Genomic DNA, 21,428 nt, shown 5'->3' on the forward strand with positions numbered 1-21,428 from the left:
CCTGTTCCCCGAGCGCACTCTCTCTACTTCTCGTTCTCATCCGCTAGGGCCCTGTCCCTCTCTCTGGCACTAAGAGAGAAGCAAGGCAGCATATCCAAAAAATAAAGGAACTTTATTCAGCCAGTGCGACGTTTCAGTCCAACAGGACCTTTCTCAAGCATTTCTCTCTCTGGCACTGTTCCTGCACCTCAAAGGTTTGAATCTACAAGGGATAGTCTCCAATTCACGGTTCCCTGAATCACAAGGATTCTGCTGTATTGCAAATGCTAAATGTCCACCTTGTATCACTCCCTGACTCTTAAGGGCTGAGTATATTAAAGGCACTCTCTTCCAACATTCCTCCACCAATCACAGCTCACAGGCACTTCCACCAAAAGTCCTCCAGACCCTGTCTTAGGTTTTCTCCCACACTCATAGTCCACACAGGACTCGATCTGTGGGTATGTGGACCCACTGGGCCGTAGCACCGTAGCGGTATAGCAGCTGGCCACACAGGGTACAAAGTTAATTTCTATAGTTCGGATAAAGGTACCTGTTGCAATTCAGAGCGTAGTAATGGTTTAGGCTCGGATAGAACTCTGGTAGCAGGCAGACAACAGGTGTGGTGAAACACAGCGGGTGTAGCAGACGACACAACACTACTCCAACTCTGTACAGCACAGAAACACGGAAGCACGGAATACAGGATAAAGGTAGCAGGAACGGGAACACTGGGAACTGGAGAACACTCAAGGGACCATTTGCAGAGACTGACACAGGTAGGTACAAACAACGCTCTGGCAATGAAGGAAGGGGCAGGGCCCTTCTTATAGTCCAGGGTGATCTGGGAGCAATCAGCTCAATCTCACACATCTGTGCGCTATGGCTCTTTAAGGCTGGACTGAGCTTGCGTGCGCACCCTAGTGGTCACTGTGGTCACTGCGGGACAGGACGGCCGCATGTGCTGGCATCTCTGGAGAGAAGGGCGTCGGCAGGATGAGAAGAATTCGTATCAATTGTAGCTTCCTCACAGGCCAACCAATATAGGGATCCTCCTACTCCTCTCACAAGTCCACATTACAGTCTTCACCGGGATTGAGCCCAGTACAGCTCCCCCATCCTCTGGTTCCCACACCCGGGCTGGCTATTTCCCCAACCCCAGTAGACAGGGCCGGCCTTAGGATAGATGGCGCCCCGTGTGAAATGATCTTTCGGCGCCCCACCTTCATCATTAAAAAAAACATGCCCTGTAAAAAAAGTATAATGCCCCTTTAGTGCCCCGATACAGTATAATAATAAAATGTAATAATATAATATATTACAACCCCTTCAAGGACACAGTATTTTGACCTCTAATTGTGCCCACAATATTATCCCCCTGTAGTACCCTTACACAGTATAATGTCCCCTTAGTGGCCCCCACATTGTATAGTGCCCCCTGTAGAATTTGCCATACAGCCTCCCTGCAGACAGTGAAATAATCCACCACCTGCTCCTTGTAGATCCTGCCATACAGCCCCCACCTCCCCCTTGTAGACAGTGCCCCCAAACAAAAACAAAAATTGTGCTCGTCTAGGCCCCCGTTCCCACGACGAACTGAGCTGCTCCACAACTGGATCCTTGCGTAGGCCAGCGTGATCTTCTAGCCTAGTACAGAGTTTCCCAACCTTTTTGGACTCTAAGCAGCACTGGAAAAATAACATTTCCTCAGGACACCCCTACCAAAAATTGTTTTGAGAAAGACAGAAAACAGCTAAAAACAAGCACTACACTCGTAGCGTATGTTCACACAGCGTTTATTGTAAGGCAAAAAACAATTTTCCTTAAAATTGCTTTGGGAATTAACAACGTTGTTTAACTTTTTTTTTTGCATTTTTTCTTAAGCCTTTGAAGGTAATGCAAAAGGCGCAGGCACAAATCTCCAAACGGGCGATGCAGGTATTTTCTGGCTGTCATTAATTTCAATTGGAGCTCAGAGGTGGAAACCACTTGAAGACCATCAGCCCCACACTCACAGTAAAATGACCATCAGCCCTCTGACTCACAATAAAATGACCATCAGCCCCCCCACTCACAGTAAAATGACAATCAGCCCCCCACTCACTGTAAAATGACCATCAGCCCCCCACTCACAGTAAAATGACCATCAGCCCCCCACTCTTAGTAATATGACCATCAGCCCCCCACTCACAGTAAAACAACCATCAACCTGCCACTCGCAGTAATATTACCATCAGCCCGCTACTCACAGGAAAATGACCATCAGCCCCCAACACTTAGTAATATGACCATCAGCCCTCCACTCACAGTACAATGACCATCAGCCCACCACTCACAGTACAATGACCATCAGCCTGCCAATCACAGTAAAATAACCATCATCCCGCCAGTCACAGTAAAACGACCATCAGCCCCCCACTCTTAGTAATATGACCATCAGCCCTCCACTCACAGTAAAATGACCATCAGTTCCCCACTCACAGTAAAATAACCATCAACCTGCCACTCGCAGTAAAATGACCATCAGCCCCCCACTCACAGTAAAAGAACCATAAGCCCCCCCACTCAGGGGCGTAACTAGGAAAGACTGGGCCCCATAGCAAACTTTTGACTGGGGCCCCCCCTCCCCTGGGTGTCACACAACCCCCCCCCCCTTGTAGATAGTGCCTTTTTTACAGCCCCCCTCTGTAGATAGCGCCATACAGCCCCCTGTAGATAGCGCCATACAGCCCCCCCTGTAGATAACGCCATACAGCCCCCCCTGTAGATTACGCCATACAGCCCCCCTGTAAATAACGCCATACAGCCCCCCCTGTAGATAACGCCATACAGCCCCCTTTGTAGATAACACCATACAGCCCCCCTGTAGATAGCGCCATACAGCCCCCTCAGTAGATAACGCCATACAGAACCCCCCTGTAGATAACGCCATACAGCCCCCTCTGTAGATAGCGCCATACAGACACCCCCTGTAGATAGCGCCATACAGCCCCCCTGTAGATAGCGCCATACAGACACCCCCTGTAGATAACGCCATACAGCCCCCTGTAGATAACGCCATACAGCCCCACCTGTAGATAACGCCATACAGAACCCCCCCTGTAGATAACGCCATACAGCCCCCTCTGTAGATAGCGCCATACAGACACCCCCTGTAGATAGCGCCATACAGCCCCCTGTAGATAACGCCATACAGCCCCCCCTGTAGATTACGCCATACAGGCCCCCCTGTAGATAACGCCATACAGCCCCCCTGTAGATAATGCCATACAGCCCCCCTGTAGATAACGCCATACAGCCCCCTTTGTAGATAGCGCCATACAGACACCCCCTGTAGATAGCGCCATACAGCCCCCCTGTAGATAGCGCCATACAGCCCCCCTGTAGATAACGCCATACAGAACCTTCCCTGTAGATAACGCCATACAGCCCCCTCTGTAGATATCTACAAAGGGGGCTGTATGGCGCTATCTACAGGGGGGACTGTATGGCGCTATCTACAGGGGGGACTGTATGGCGCTATCTACAGGGCGGGATGTATGGCGTTATCTACAGAGGTGGCTGTATGGCGTTATCTACAGGGGGTGCTGTATGGCGTTATCTACAGGGGGGGCTGTATGGTGCAATCTACAGGGGGAGGGCTGCATGGCACTATCTACAGAAGGGGCTGTATGGCGATATATCTACAGGGGGCTGTATGGTGCTATCTACAGAGGGGGCTGTATGGCGTTATCTACAGAGGGGGCTGTATGGCGTTATCTACAGGGGAGACTGTATGGCACTATCTACAGGGGGGACTGTATGGCGCCATCTACAGGGGGGCTGTATGGCGTTATCTACAGAGGGGGCTGTATGGCGTTATCTACAGGGGCGGGCTGTATGGTGTTATCTACAGGGGGCTGTAAGGCGCTATCTACAGTGGGAGGGCTGTATGGCGCTATATACAGAGGGGCTGTATGGCACAATCTACAGGGGGCTGTATGGCGTTATCTGCAGAGGGGGCTGTATGGCGCCAACGCCATACAGTCCCCACTGTAGTGAACGCCATACAGGCCCCCCTGTAGGGAACGCCATACAGCCCCCCCTATAGGGAACGCCATGCAGCCCCCCCTGTAGGGAACGCCATACAGCCCCCCCTGTAGGGAACGCCATACAGCCCCCCCTGTAGATAACGCCATACAGCCCCCCTGTAGATAACGCCATACAGCCCACCCCTGTAGGGAACGCCATACAGCCCCCCCTGTAGGGAACGCCATACAGCGTCCCCAACCCCCCAAAAAAATGCCACCTACAGAGTGTCCTACAAAAGACATGTATCCCCTATCCACAGGATAGGGGATACATGTGTGATCGCTGGCAGCGATAGGGAGAACAGGGGACCGAAATTCCCCCGAAGTTCTCCATGACTAACCTTTGACTTCCGGCGTCTGCGCAGCTCAATAAAAATAAAAGGAGCGCTGGTCACGCATGCGCACAAGCGCAACCGGCGCTCCATTCATTTCTACGGAGCTGCCGACACAGACCCCGGAAGTCCGAGGTTTCTCATGGAGAACTTCAGGGGACTTTCAGTCCCCCGTTCTCCTTATCGCTGCCAGCGATCACACATGTATCCCCTGTCCTGTGGATAGGGGATACATGTCTTTTGTTTAATGGCAGAGCAGGGAGATACCTCCATGCTCTGCCGTAGTGTTCAGTGGCGTCGCGCTGTAGCAGCCATAGCGGCTGCTAGCGGAGCCTCCGGCCATGGTGGGGGCCCGTGCCGGCGGGCGACACGGGCTCCCTCATGCCGCGGGCCCCGTAGCAGCCGCTACGGCTGCTACGGCGGTAGTTACGCCACTGCCCCCACTCACAGTAAAATGACCATCAGCCTGCCACTCACAGTAAAATGATCATCAGCCCGCAACTCACAGTAAAATAACCATGAACCTCGCCACTCACCGTAAAATGACCATCAGACCCCACTCACAGTAAAATGACCATCAGTCCGTCACTCATAGTAAAATAACCATCAGCCCGTTACTCACAGTAAAATAACCATTAGCCCCCCCCCCCACTCACAGTAAAGTGACCATCAGCCCCCATTCACAGTAAACTAATCATCAACCCGCCACTCACAGTTATATGACAATCAGCCAGCCACTCACAGTAAAATGACCATCAGCACGGCCACTCACAGTTATATGACCATCAGCCCGCCACTAACAGTAAAATGAGAATCCGCCCCCCACTCACAGTAAAATACCGCCACTCACAGTAAAATGACAATCCGCCCCCCACTCACAGTAAAATAATCATCAGCCCGCCACTCACAGTTATATGACCATCAGCCCGCCACTCACAGTAAAATGACCATCAGTCCCCCACTCACAATAAAATGACCATTAGCCCGCCACTCACAGTAAAATGACCATCAGCCCACCACTCACAGATTCCCCCTGTAGATAGTGCCACACAGCCCCTTGTAGGTAGCACCACACAGCCCCTTGCATATAGTGCCACACAGCCCATTGTTGGTAGTGCCACACAGCCCCATGTAGGTAGTGCCACACAGCCCCCTTGTAGGTAGTGCCACACAGCCCCCTTGTAGATAGCGCCACACAGCCCCTTATAGATGGCGACACAAAGCCCCCTTGAAGATAGCGCCACACAGCCCTCTTGTAGATAGCACCACACAGCCCCCTTGTAGATAGTACCACACAGGCCCATTGTAGACTGCACCACACAGCCACCTTGTAAATAGCGCCACACAGCCCCCTTGTAGATAGCGCCACACAGCCCCCTTGTAGATAGTGCCACACAGCTCCCTTGTAGAGAGTGCCACTAGCCCCCTGTAGAGAGTGCCACACAGCCCCCTGTAGAGAGTGACACACAGTGCCCTGTAGAGAGTGCCCCACAGCCCCCTGTAGAGAGTGCCACATAGCCCCCTGCACAGACCACAGCCCCCTTGTTGGTAGTGCGAAACAGCCCCTTTGTTGGTAGTGCCACACAGCCCACAGCCCCCTTGTAGGTAGTGCCACACAGCCCAGAGCCCCCTTAAAGATATCACCCCCCCTTCCTGTAGTAGATAGCACCACTGTAGCTCCCTGAAGGAGTGGAATCCCCATGTGGCCAGGGATTCCGCTCCTGGAGCGCTCCGCTTGATGTCTCTGTCCATATCTGGACAGGGACATTAGGGGCAACTCCTGAAGTGGAATCCCCATCCACAGCGTTGCCGATGCTGTGACCAGGGATTCCACTCCAGTAGAAGCTCTGTCGTCTGTGTCCATTTATGGACAGTGATGTCATTGTGTTCTCCTGGAGTGGAATCCCTGGGCAAAGAGTCGGCAATGCAGTGGACGGGGATTCCGCTTCAGGAGTTTCCCCTGATGTCACTGTCCATATATAGACAGAGACATCAAGTGGAGCGCTCCAGGAGCGGAATCCCCGACCACACGGGGATTCTGCTCCTTCAGGGAGCTACAGTGGCACTAGTACATAACAGATCAGGGAGATACCTCCCTGCTCTGCTATAGTGCCGTCGCTACCACTGTAGCAGCCGCAGCGGCTGCTAGCGGCACCGCTACCCATGAGGGGGGGGGTACGACGCAGGCACCCTCATGCCCAGTGTCGCCACTTGCAGTCGCTATGGCTGCTACAGCAGTAGCGACGCTACTGAGTGAAGAAGCGCCCGGGCGGAAAGGCGACTGCTGGGTCGCCGGGCCCGGGCGCTTCTGAAACAAGCAGGGGAAGGGAGCCAGTGCAGTGCCCCCTTCCACCTGCTGGAGTGATTCGCCCTGTGCAAAGGCACCCCTAAGGCCGGCTCTGCCAGTAGACTTTCCATAGTTCACTACTTCAGCCAACAATACTGGGCAGCCGTCACCGCTTCATCGATGGCCTGCACTGAGCACTGGCAAGCCACCCTCATCCATAGCCTGCATCTGTCAGCCCCCAGACCCTTATGGTTTTCTGTTAGCTTACCATCTGCTCCATGACGCACACTACTGACTCCGCTTGGCAAAACAGCCGTACTGCTTCCCTCCTAGAACTCAGCATCACCAAGCTGCATCTACTGTAAACCTACCCCATGGTCGACTTAGATACAGGGGCCTAGCAGGCAGTTATGTTATACTTAACCTCCTCTTCGGCTCAGGGCGCAGCAGAGGTCCTGACGCCATTCAGCGTCGCAATGTTGTGCACGGCGCACAGCGTCGAGACATGTGAAGACGTCAGGACATATGCTTCGCTCGGGAAGGAGGAGGGTAAGTATATTGTTATTACTATAGTAAGAGGGGCCATGTCGTTTATTAGATAGGCCCCAGTTACTATAATAACTTTATATAGACATGGTGTGGGGGGCCCCTGGCTTCACGGCCCGTATACAATTGTGACCGCTGTGACCCCTATAGCTACGCCACTGATCAGAGGTACAGAGCATGCTTATAGTATATGACTGGTACAAGATGCATGTTGGCAGGGCAACATGTGGTAGAAGGAGGCCTCCCAGAGACCCATAGCAGCACTGTTGGACGGGCACAAGCCGACAGTTTTGTGGAAAACATTAATTATACCTTGTAATTTATTCATCTAAATCTCTACTTGTTCTGGGCTTAGGAGTCCAGTGAGCAGTGTTACTCGATGATTGACAGCTATATCTCTATGAGTACATGGGTGTGCATAAAGAAATAGCTGTCACCCATTGAGTAGGGCCACCCACTGGACTCCTAAAGCTCCATACATTTTAGATAACTATTCCTAACGACTCCCCCATACATACAATGCATCTAAAAAAACGAAAGGGTTTTTCCAAGCTTTTGAAAAACACAGAAAAGTACCTGTATGTGAATGTTCACAAGCTGCAGCTATGTTACATTTACATTAGAAGTAGATATGTTTAATTTACATTATCCTGCCCATTTCTATGCAAAACTGTTGTTTTAATTTTACTAGGGTTTACTTTGGATGGGATTACCAATGTGAAGGACATTACAGACATGGCCTGCATTCCCCTATAGTACAAGTTTTAAGGTAGTGCTGTTAATTACTCCCTTTCTGCTCTGTTATTCTGTTGCTCACTAACTCTGATTTATCTCATGCCCAGTATGTGAAACAGGATCCACAGACAGGGAGGGATTGGCAGAGCAGGGAGGAATGGAAATAAGAGGCATGTGATGTGTGACTGTACTACAGAGAGCGGGGAAATAACCATGTGTTCAGTGTATAGGACATCACACAAGCAGGAGATAAGCACCAGGAGCATGGCCATGTGACTGCATGTGATACTGGATTACAGAGACATTTCAGCTACAGACAGCACATTAGTAAGTGACTAATCTTACTGCAGTTAAACCATCAGTACTCAATTCTTAAAGATTGGAATACCCCTTAAAAGAGGCTCTGTCACTACATTATAAGTGCCCTATCTTCTACATAATGTTATCAGCGCTGTAATGTAGATTACAGCAGTGTTTTTTACTTAGAAAAACAATAAATTTTGACAGAGTTATGACCTATTTTAGATTTATGCTAATGACTTTCTTAATAGACAACTGGGCGTGTTTTAACTTTTTGACCAAGTGGGCATTGTGGAGAGAAGTGTATGACGCTGACCAATCAGCGTCATACACTTCTCTCCATTCATGTACTCAGCACATAGTGATCCTGCGTTGTTCACTATGTGCAGTCACATACTCACACATTAACGTTATTGAAGTGTCTTGAGACGACGCGATGTCTATTCACAATCCCGACACTTCGGTAACGTTTGTGTGGGACTTACAGCACAGCAAGCGTAATCTCACGAGATCACAATGTAAATAACAGTTTACAGCGTGATCTCGATGTGCTGTAAGTCCCACACAAACGTTACCGAAGTGTCGGGATTGTGAATAGACATCGCGTCCTTGCTGGAGGTGTTGTCTATTAACTCTTAAGACATTTCAGTAACGTTAATGTGTGAGTATGTGACTGCACATCATGATCTAGCAAGATCACAATGTGCTGAATAAATTAATGGAGAGAAGTGTATGACGCTGATTGGTCAGCGTCATACACTTCTTTACAATGCCCACTTGGTCAAAAAGTAAAAACATGCCCAGTTGTCTATTAAGAAAGTCATTAGCATAAATCTAAAACAGGTCATAACTTGGTCAAAATTGATAGTTTTTCTAAATAAATAAATAACACTGCTGTAATCCACATTACAGCACCAATCACATTATGTAGAAGATAGGGCACTTATAATCTGGTGACAGAGCCTCTTTAAACTTTTCAAATAGTCTTAATAAAAAATAACCTACCATTTTGTGTAAACAGCTCCTACAGGTATGCAGACCTATGTATCTCCATAGCAGCAGACAACAATCAAACTCTATGTAATCTAAACCTGCTTTTTCAACTTTGTTTTAAACAAGTTTAACACTTTCCCTTCGCAGCCATTTTTCAGATTTAAATTTTTTCCTCCCCACTTTCCAAAAGCCATAACTTTTTTATTTTTCCATCTAGAGCATTCACAGTGCAATTAAAACCACATGTTAACTATATTCTCTGGGTCAATACAATTACGGCAGTATCAAATTTATATAGTTTTTTTTATAATTTACTATTTTTACAAGGAGAAAACGAACTCTAAAAATAAATTAATTTTTTTAATTAGCCCCCCTAGGGGACTTGAATCAGTGATCGTTGGATCGCTTGCATGATATACTGCAATACTAATGTATTGCAGTATATTGCCATACTGACAGTCTCCTATGAAGCCCTGCGGGAGGATGGACTTTATAGGAGTACAAAGATGGCAGACCTGGGGGCTTTTATTAGGCCCCCAGACTGCCATAATAACCATTGGCACCCCACGATCAACGTCACAGGGGGAGTGATGGGCTGTCATAGGGGGTGGTCCCCCTCTTTCTAATGCTTTGAATGGTGCAGTCACTATTAAATGCAGCTTCTAAAGGATTAAACTAGCGGGATCCCACTCGTTACAGTGAAGTGCTGTCTGGAACGGGCTCAGCCCATGAACCCACTCCATACTTCCCCCTACCCGACTGTGACGTATGTATGTGTCGTACATCAGGAAAGGGTTAATTAGTTTAAACCTGAGAAGTTAACCTAAAGAGGTAAATATTTAGCATAAGGCTTCATGAACATAATGGACCATATTGTGCATTAACTTCCAGTTCATGTTTAGTAGAATATTCAATATTTGTGAAACAGTGTTTACAGGAGGAAATATGGTCCCATAAACAGCATTAGCTGAGGAAAGCCTTAGATTTGTTTCTTATTTATGATTTACAGTATTTGAACATATACTTTCATATGGTAGGACTCCATAAGAATACTTTACCACAAGTTTAATGTGTTAACCCTTAGCAACATACACTGTACATGTATGGCCGCTGTGCGCTATCCCAATGTGGAGTGGGCTCAGGAGCTGAGCTCGCACCATACATGGCGAACGCCAACTGTTTCATTTAAAAAAGTAAAAAAATCAAATAATTTTTTTGTAATAAAATTTGTACAAATATTAAAAAATAACTAAATAACCTTTTCGCTATTGTCCCTTACAGCAGCACAACATATGGAGAATTTCCGCTGAACAGGTAGAAATTTTTATTGCCACCTGAATACTATATAAGGTGCCCCAAACTCTACCCCCATTGTGTTTTTTCTGTCTATCCACACTGGTAGGACAGGTGGATTTGCAGACTGATGAACATATATATATATAATTATTATTTTTTTAGGTTCTGAGTTCTAGATCACATAGATTACGCAGGATTTTCTACCTGCCACAATCTTCTCTATGATTCCATACATGTTAGCTTGGGTTTCTACATCCAACCATATATTTCTGCAAAAAGAGTTCACATGGAGTTTTTTGTAGGAGGAAAATCTGCCTCAAAATTCCGTGGCCATTGAGCACTGCGGGCATAAAACGCCGCAAAATACGCTTTCTCTGCCTCTTATTGATGTCAATGGGAGGTCAGAGGCATAAACGGCCAAAGATAGGGCATGTCCCTTCTCTTTCCTGCTCGCGGGAAAAAAACGCCTCCGCCTCCAATTAAAATCAATGGGAGGCATTTTTGGCCGTTTTTTGGCGCGTTTTGCGATGCAGTTTCCACGTAAAAAAACTCGTAAAAAAACTCTGTGTGAACTCTCCCTTAAAGCTTCAATGTTTCTGGTGTTAATTTCCTGTTAAGCGGCCCCATAGTAATGAGGTCGGTGCATCTCTGACTGCTGTTTGCCTGCAGGTCTCTTTGATAATCTGCTAACAAAGTGTGCACTGCTGTAGCAGCCATCTTGCCTGTGAACATGTTGTTCCACTATTCATAGCTATGCTGAAACCCTTTGTGTTTTTAGTAGAACTTTCCATTTGGTACCTCTGGTGGGCTATCTTTTCATTTATTATATACTAGGCTTGTTATAAATAAATAGTTCTCTACTGAATGACTAGGACCTTAATTACTGCAAGAACCGTCAACCTGAGAACCCCTCTGCTAACACTCTATCCACAAGAGACAACATAATTTGGGGTTAGTGGCCATTTTTAGCTGAATGTGCCTGTCCTTGTCAGATTGCGGATAGCCTAGCAGGTACCAGCACGGGAGACTGGCTAGGTTGAATACTTTTTCCTTCAACTTCAAAAGAAATGAGGGATAAGGTTATTGCCTCCCTTGATGGCTTAAAGAAGCTGCTCATAGGCATGATACATCTCAGGGTTTTTAATGAGGAACATTATACTACTCAAGACAGTCAGAAATGTAATCTCTAAAATGCTAATTAAACAGCTAAACTCATTCAGACAATCCAGTCAGGAGCCCAGTGCTATTTCCAGAGGGAGATTCTACCACCTCTAGGGTGACAATGACCTTCTAAGTGGATGATACCTCTCAGCTTTGATGTCCATCAAACAGAGTACTGCCGCTCGTCAGCAGAATACACCCCAGAGATGGATCTCAAGCAGGAGGAGCATCTCAACTCTTCAGAGGGGAAGATGGTCAGAATCTAAATCTCTTAAAGGAACAGTGTCATCACAAATAAATTTTTTATATGTTAAAGATGTTAGTGCTTTAATAAAAACGTTTATATTCATTTGTGTGTTTGTGTTTTGCTGTTTCTTTTTTTTACACTTATTTCTTCCCTATGGGGGCTGCCATTTTTTGTTCCATTTCTGTGTGTGTCGATTAACGACACACACAGACATGGAATACGGCAGCCACAGTCCCATAGGGACTGTGAACGGCTCCCGTCCCATTGACTGCCGTGTACGGCGTCTGTGTGGGAACTGCGCATGCGCCGCTCCCACACAGTCCTATTCGAAATTGGCGCCGTCCGGCGCCATTTTCCTGTGGACCGGAAGTCGCGGCCGGACAGTAATATTACTACTTCCGGTCGCGGCTTCCGGACTTGTGCACATGGAACAGCGGCAGCAAACGGAGCGGACGGGCCGGAGGGAGCCGCGGCGGCAGGATCAGGTAAGAGATTTCAATGTATGTTAGTGTTTGTGTGTGTTTACTACTGTATGTAAACCTACTACACTGTGGGTTACCTCAAAAAATGGCGACACACAGTGTAGGAGGTTAAACCTTTCAAACCCCTCGTTTATCCCGGCACTAGCCAGGATAAAGGAGGGGGGGATGCTGAGAGCTCACTAGAGCGAGGGCTTTTAACCCAATGTTGCAATGCTGCAATTTTGGGAACTAGCTCCATCTAGTGACCAAAAATGGGTAGTATTATAAATTAGAAAAAATTTATAATATTTCCTGACTCGCGAAAAAAATAAAAAAAATTTGAACAATGTTTAATCACCCACACACTAAATGTTTAATTTTTTTAAAAAAAACATGTTTTTCTGGCAACACATTCCCTTTAAATGCAGAGAAAACAACTAAGCTCGTTCAAGCAATCTGATCAGAGAACTAGGATACTGCCCAGAGAGAAAATAAAGAGACACCACCGTTATGGTGCCAAGGGCCTTTAACCCTCTACCGCCGCAGCCATTTTTCGGATTTTCACTTTTGTTTTTTCCTCCCCACCTTCCAAATACCATAACTTTTTTATTTTTACATCAATATTGCCGTATGAGGGCTTGTGTTTTGCGGGACGAATTGTAGATTTTCACAGCACCACTTTTTATACCATATAATGTAGTGGGAAATGAGGAAAAATATATATGTGGGGTGGAATAGGGAAAAAAAAACAGTTATTCCTCAATATTTGGGTGGTTTTGTTTTTATGGCGTTCACCGTGCGGTAAAAACTGCATGTTACCTTTATTCTGCGGGTCAATACAATTACAGCGATATCAAATTTATATAGTTTTCTTTATGTTTTACTACGTTTACAAGGAAAAAACTGATTGTTAAAAATAAAATGTGAGTTTTGTTTCCATATTCTGAGAGCCATAACTTTTTTTATATTGTAATAGTTCAGACTTTTACGGATGCGTCAATACTAGTTATGTTAGCTTTTTACATTGTGTTTGAGGGAAAATGGGAAAAAGGCGGGTTTTTTGAACTTTTAATTTTGATATTTTTTTTTAATTTATTAAAAAAACTTTATTTTACAGTTTTTTACTTTTTTTTACTTGTCCTCCTAGGGGACTTTAACCAGCGATCGTTAGATCGCTTGCACAATATACTGCAATACTAATGTATTTCAGTATATCGTGATTCTGACAGTCTCCTATGAAGCCCTGCCGGAGGTCAGGTCCCCAGGCTGCCATGCCAACCAACGGCACCATCCGATCTCCCGTTGGTTGGCATGGCAACCGCCCCTGTTTTTAGTCATTTAAATGCCATTTTTAGTTATTTAAATGCCGAGGTCGCTATTGACCGTGGCATTTAACGAGTTAAACAAGTGGGATCGCGCTCGTTACCCGGAAGTGTCGGCTGTAACTGACAGCCTACACACTCGCTCTATGGAGCGGGCTCAGCCCGTGAGCCTGCTCCATACTCCCCCACCCGGTGTGCGCTGTATATATACGGCAGTTGTCAGGAAGAGGTTAAAGTGGATGATAATCTCTCAGTTCTAATGTCTACTAAACAGAGTACTGTCACCCATTGGCAGAATACATGCCAGAGTTGGATTTCAGGATTATTATTGATTTTAGTGGGACAAATTTTAGTTTTTAATGGCAAAATTTAATGTACCATATAATTAGAGATGAGCGAACCGGGACAACCGAACATCCGGAAAAGTTCGGTTCGCAGCGAATCTCCGAACTTCACCGGGTTCAGCTGAACCCGTTTTGACCGAACCCGGTCAAAAATATTATACAAAACGGCAGCCACTTATCTCTATCAATCACTGATAGAGAAAAGAGGCTGCTGATTAAAAATAAAATAAAAAGCATTTCATACGTACCCGGTCGTTGTCTTGGTGATGAGTCCCTCTTCTTCCTCCAGTCCGAGCTTCTTTTCTGACGCGGCAGCCTGTGATTGGCTGCAGAGGCCTCTGCAGCCTGTGATTGGCTACAGAGGCCTCTGCAGCCTGTGATTGGCTGCAGCGGTCACATGGGCTGTATCGTCATCCAGGAAGGTCGGGCCGGATGTCGAGAGGGACGCGTCACCAAGGCAACGGCCAGGAGACCGGAATGGAGGAAGCAGAAAGTTCTCGGTAAGTATGAACGTCTTTTTTTTTTTACAGGTTACTCTATATTGTGATCGGAAGTCACTGTCCAGGGTGCTGAAACAGTTACTGCCGATCAGTTAACTCTTTCAGCACCCTGGACAGTGACTATTTACTGACGTCGCCTAGCAACGCTGCCGTAATGACGGGTGCACACATGTAGCCACCCGTTATTACGGGTAATATATTTTATAATGGGAGCATGGCTCGGAAAAACGACTGGCTGCCCGTGGCCGGCCGTGCCCGGCCGTGCTCATCTCCTTAAATACTCTGTGCTGCCTTAAACTTTGTGGACAGGTCAGGATCCTGTTTCTTTTAAATGCTGCTGGGGAACCCGCTCGATCCACTATATAAGGCTGCGCTACAGTGCAGCATTTAAAAGAAACAAGATCCTGACCTGTCCATAGAGTTTAAGGCAGCACAGAGTATTTCAGGAGATGAGCGTGCAGATTCAGTGCTGCTGTGAACTCTGCTCTTACCATTACGTAGCTCAGTTGTACCTCTCCTCCACTCCTGTCCTCAATAACACCTTCACATGATTGGCAAGTCACCACGTAATGGTAAGAGCAGAGTATTTCAGGAGATGAGCGTGCGGATCTTGTGCGGGGTGGTGACTTGCCAATCATGTGAAGGTGTTATTGAGTTCACAGCAGCACAAAATCTGCACGCTCATCTCCTGAAATACTCTGTGCTGCTGTGAACTGTGTGTGTGTGTGTGTGTGTGTGTGTGTAGATGTTTGTGTGTGTGTGTTTTTGTATATATGTGTTTGTGTATATGGGTGTATATGGGTGTGTGTTTGTGTGTTTATGTGTGTGTGTTTGTGTATATATGGGTGTGTTTGTGTATATGTGTTTGTGTATATGTTTGTGTGTGTGTGTGTGTTTGTGTTTATATGTGTGTGTTTGTATATATATGGGTCTGTTTGTGTACATGTGTTTGTGTATATGTGTGTGTTTGTGTATATGTGTGTGTTTGGGTATGTGTGTTTTTGTTTGTATATGTGTTTGTGTATATGTGTTAGTTCCTGTATATGTGTGTGTGTATATGTGTTTGTCTCTTTGTGTGTGTGTGTGTTTGTGTATATCTTGTTGTGTTTGTGTATAACTGTGTATATGTGTTTGTGTATATGTGTGTGTGTGTTTGTGTATATGTGTGTGTTTGGATATGTGTGTTTTTGTTTGTATATGTGTGAGTTTGTGTATATGTGTGTGTTTGTCTGTTTATGTGTGTGAGTGTGTGTGTGTGTGTGTGTGTGTGTATATCTTGTTGTGTTTGTGTATATATGTGTGTGTTTGTGTATGGTTGTTTGTTTGTGTGTGTGTGTATATATGTGTGTAGGTGAGTAGAAGTATTGTTATTGTTCACATTGATAACAGTTTTTTTATGTTGTTGCAGATTTTGATGTACCGATTGGACTACATCTTCCATTTGTTGGACTACTGCGTAGATCTACGTTTTTTCACATTTTAATAAAATGGTTAACGAGGGTTTTGTTGGGGATTTCTTATTTCAATAAAAAAGAATTGTCTTTGTGTTTTTTTAAAAACGTTATTAGTGCCTAGATAATGGCAGTTGGCTGATTGACAGCGTTCATTATTAAGGCGGTACTTAGTGTTAGCCGGTGCAGAGGCTAGCACTAACCACCCATTATTACCCCGGTACCCACCACCACCAGGGGTGCCGGGAAGAGCTTGGTACGATCCAGTACCCGACCATCTGTTGTGATGGTCGGGTACTGGGGCGGCCGTAGGCTGGTATTATGAGGCTGGGAAGGGCCAAAAACAGTGGACCTTCCCACCCTTGTAATGCTAGGCTGCTGCTGTGTTGTATCGGGCTGGTTATAAAAATGGGGGGGACCCCCACGTAGTTTTTTTTTTTGAATTTAACAAATTTAACAATAGACGGGTCCCCCACATTTTTAATAACCAGCCATATACAAGGCCGCAGCAGTTTGGCATTACATGGGTGGGAAGGGCCACTGGTTTTGTCCATTCCCAGGCTAATAACACTGTGTTGTATGTGGCTGGTTATGATAAATTGGGTGGAACCCCATGTCTTTTTAAAAAAAAATAAAAAATGAATAAATAAATAATTTTAAAAAATGACGTGGGGTCCCCCCACTTTTATAACCAGCCAGATACAACACAGCAGCAGCAGCAGCCTAGCATTACAAGGGTGGGAAGGTCCACTGTTTTTGGCCCTTCCCAGCCTCATAATACTGGATCGTACCTGGCTCTTCCTGGCACCCCTGGTGGTGGTGGGTACCGGGGTAATAATGGTGGTTAGTGTTAGCCTCTGCACCTGCTAACACTAAGCCTCGCCTTAGTAATGGATGTTGTCACTCAGACAGCGGCCATTACTAAAGTGGTAGTAATAAAATTTGAAAAGAAAAGACAAAGATATAGATAAAATATTTTATTGAAATAAAGCACCCCCAACACAACCCTCATTAACCATTTTATTGTAGAAAAAAACCCATCATCTAAGTAGTCCTCGAAACACCAAGCCTGTAAAAAAATAAGAAAATAAAAAATGAAATAAAACATGTCGTAGGCTTAGATTCAGTTTAATGTGTGATACTGACTGTTATACCATGTATAGAAGCCTTCCGCGAAGTTGACTTAGATACAGGGCGCCAGCAGACAGTATCATACATGGCCATAAAGACATATATACAAACAAACAAACAAACATACATGCAAACATACATACATGCATATATACAAACATACATACATACATACATACATACATATATACAAGCATGCACATATATACATGCAAATATACATACATGCAAACATGCACACATATATACATACATACATACATGCAAACTATCATGCATACATACATACATGCATGCATACACACACGCACACACATGAAAACATACATACATACATACAAACAAACATGCAAAGATACATACATACATATATACAAGCATGCACAAATATACATGCAAACATAAATACATGCAAACATAATTACATACATGCACATATATATAAACATACATGCAAACATACATGCAAAAATAAAAACATGCAAACATACATACATGCACATATATACATACATACATGCCAACATACATGCAAACATACATACAAACATACATACATGCAAACATACATACATGCAAATATATACATGCAAATATACATACAAACATCCACATATATACATACATGCCAACATACATGCAAACATACATGCACATATATACATACATACATACATACATACATATATGACAACATACATACATGCCAACATACATACATGCAAACATACATACATACATGCAAACATACATGCACATATACAAATACATACACATACATGACAACATACATAAATGCCAACATACATACATGCAAACATACATGCACATATACACATACATACATGACAACATACATACATACATGACAACATACATACATACATACATTCATACATGCAAACATACATACATAAATAAACTCACCTAAGACGTTCGCACGAAGATTTGAACGGTCCAGTCACTTTTCTTCTTACTTCTCATGTAGTGTAGTGTAGTGTAGTGTAGAGTGCGCTGCAGCCTGTGATTGGCTGCAGAGGCGGTCACGTGGGATGAAGCGTCATCCCTGGAGGCCGGCCTTCTGACGTCATCCTGACGTGCGTGACCACCACTACAGCCTGTGATTGGCTGCAGCGGCGACATGGATGGAACGTCATCGCTGGAGGCCGGACAGGAGGAAAGTAAGTATGAACGTATTATTATTCTTTTTTTATTACATTAAAATTGTATCTTCCGCACACCGAGCATGTACTGTCAAGGTTGCTGAAAGAGTTAGTGCAGCCCATTAACTCTATCAGCACACTGGACAGTAGCATGCTCGGCGCACGGAAATTACAGGTTCGGTCCGAACTAGTTCAGTCCGAATCGAAATTTTTCGGGAAATTCGGCGAACTAGCCGAACCGAACTTTTGATAAGTTCGTTCATCTCTACATATAATGTACTGACATACGGAAAAAAATATTTGCGGGGTGGAATTTGAAAAGAACTGTGATTTCTCAATTTATTTATTTTTAGTTTTGTTTTTACAGCAGTTATCATGGTAAAAACATCGTTGTTACCTTTATTATGCATGTCAATACAATTATGGCAAAACCAAATTTATTTGTTTTTTTTGTATGATGCACTATTTTTACAAAGAAAAATCTATTTGTAAAAAAAAAAAGGTTTGTGTCGCCATAGTGTCAGAGTTATAACTTTTTTATGGTCTGAGGGCTTGTTTTTTGCAGGGCGAGCTGTAGTTTTTATTGGTACCATACGACTTTATTTTATCAATTCTTATTCCATTTATTTGGGAGCTATGATGATCAATAAACAGCAATTCTGACGTTGATTTGTTTTTTATTTTTGATGGTGTTCACCAGTTCAGGACCGGGCTATTTTGAGCTTTCAGGACCAGACACTGTTTAGCCCTTTTTAGCACGTGTTAGTTAAATGGCTCTAACTTTTTTATTTGTTGGACTAACGACGTGATTTTTGCGATGTTTTTTCCATAGACAATACAGGTTTCTTTTTTTATCATTTTTATACACATCCTTTTTGCTATTTTAGAATTTTTATTCATGAAGTTTGAAAATAATAGTAAAAAAATAAGCTTTTTTACGTTTTAGCTTTTTTTTTTGTGGTAATAACATAGTTTTACCCTAAAATAAACCTTTTATTTGTGATCGCCATTGTCTACCGTAAATTTTAATATATTACATGTCTATATTAAGGTAATTGGGTCAGCGCTAGCATTACAAAAATGATTGGGGGGGGGACGTTTTGTTTTGGCGTGGGTATTTTATGTGTATTTATTATTTTAAAAAAAATTACACTTTATTTTACTATTTTTTTTATTACTATCGTCTGTCCCTCAAAGGTCAAAAAAGACCTTTGGGAAATTTTTTATTTTTTTTTATTTTTACACCATGCTTTTCCACTGTAACTGGAGCTGCACAGCAGCCCCAGTTACAGGGGAAATCAGCCCTCTCATAGTGATGATTGTCACTAATAGAGCTGTGCTGGGTCTAGTTAGACCCATCAGCAGTCTGTCAGTAACGGCACCCGGCGATCATGTGACCAGTCACATGAACACCGGGAGGAAGGGCGGGTTCACACATGGCGGAATTTCACTTAAATTCCGCTGCGGACACTCCGCAGCGTTAATCCGCAGCGGAGCCGTTTCTCCATTGACTTTCACTTTAATTTAGCAGTGTTCGTTTACACGATGCGTACAATTCCGCTGCGGAGCATAGGCTGCGGAGCGGAATTTGGTGTCCGCAGCATGCTCTGTCTGTTGCGGAGCAGTGGCGGACTCATGGCGGAATTTCTCCATTGACTTCAATGGAGATTCAAAGTTCCGCAATGAAGTCCGCAGCTGTCATGCACATGTCATGTGTGCTGCGGATGCGTCTTGCTTTTTTCACTTGACATTTCTTCATTCTGGCTGGACCTATGTATTTCTAGGTCTACAGCCAGACTGAGGAAGTCAATGTGGCTCCCGTAATGACGGGAGCGTTGCTAGGAGACGTCAGTAAATAGTCACTGTCCAGGGTGCTGAAAGAGTTAAGCGATCGGCAGTAACTGTTTCTGCACCCGGGACAGTGACTACCGATCCCAATATACATGTATCTGTAAAAAAAAATGAAGTTCGTACTTACCGAGAACTCCCTGTTTCTGTCTCCAGTCCGGCCTCCCAGGATGACGTTTCAGTGTAAGTGACGGCTGCAGCCAATCACAGGCCAAGCACAGGCTGCAGCGGTCACATGGACTGGCGCGTCATCCAGGGAGGTCGGGCTGGATGCCGAAGGAGGGACGCGTCATAAAGACAACGGGCGGTAAGTATGAAATTCTTTTACTTTCACTAGGGAAAGTGCTGTCCCTTCTCTCTATCCTGCACTGATAGGGAGAAGGGAAGCACTTTTCCCGCAGTCCGCAGCAGCTAGTCCGCATCAATTTTCTGCACATTTTGTGCAGATCCGCAGCCGTAATCCGCAACCCGGATTAGGTGCGGCATTGATGCGGACAGTTGCGGAGGAATTCCGCCATGTGTGGTCATGCCCGAAGAGAGACAGCGGTGCGGCCGCTGCCTCCCTTTCTATACACAGCGTTCATTGAGCGCTGTGTACAAGTGATCGGAGAAGACAGACACAGCGAAAGCTGCTTCTATCCTCTCCTCAGGGTCCCCGGCAGTCACTGACAGCCGGAGACCCGACATTCAGCTGCCTGATCGCTCGGGCAGCAAGTTAAAACCCGAGCCGTAAAAAGTCTATGGCTCAGGTTTTAAGGACCCTGACCGCTGGCCGTAAAAACAGCCAGCGGTCGGGAACCAGTTAAATAATGTTGTATTGCAGTAGTTCTGACTTTTACAGATGCGTCAATACCAATTATGTTTATTTATTTATTTATTTTTTTATTATTTCCTGAGATAAATGGGAAAAGAGGGTTAACTTTTAATATTTTTTTTGTACATTATTAAAACTTTAACAGTTTTTCTAGTTTTTTTTAGTCCCCCTAGGGGACTTTAACAAATGATTGTAGGAACACTGATACAGTACACTGCAATATCGATATATTGTCATTTTTAATGACTTATTTTAGGCCTTGCCTCCAGCAAGGCTTAGTAGGAGCAGAAAAATGTGAGACCTGGGGATATGCATAGCGCCCCCAGGAAGCAATGACAGCCATCAGCACCTCGTGTTTGCGTCGCAGGGCGCCAATGGGGTGACGGAGGGGGCCACCCTTCTTTCTTTCGGCTTAGATGCCGCGATCACTATTATCTCCAATCCCAGC

Source organism: Rhinoderma darwinii, chromosome 2 (genome assembly GCF_050947455.1).
Source record: "Rhinoderma darwinii isolate aRhiDar2 chromosome 2, aRhiDar2.hap1, whole genome shotgun sequence".
Classification (NCBI taxonomy): Eukaryota; Metazoa; Chordata; class Amphibia; order Anura; family Rhinodermatidae; genus Rhinoderma; species Rhinoderma darwinii.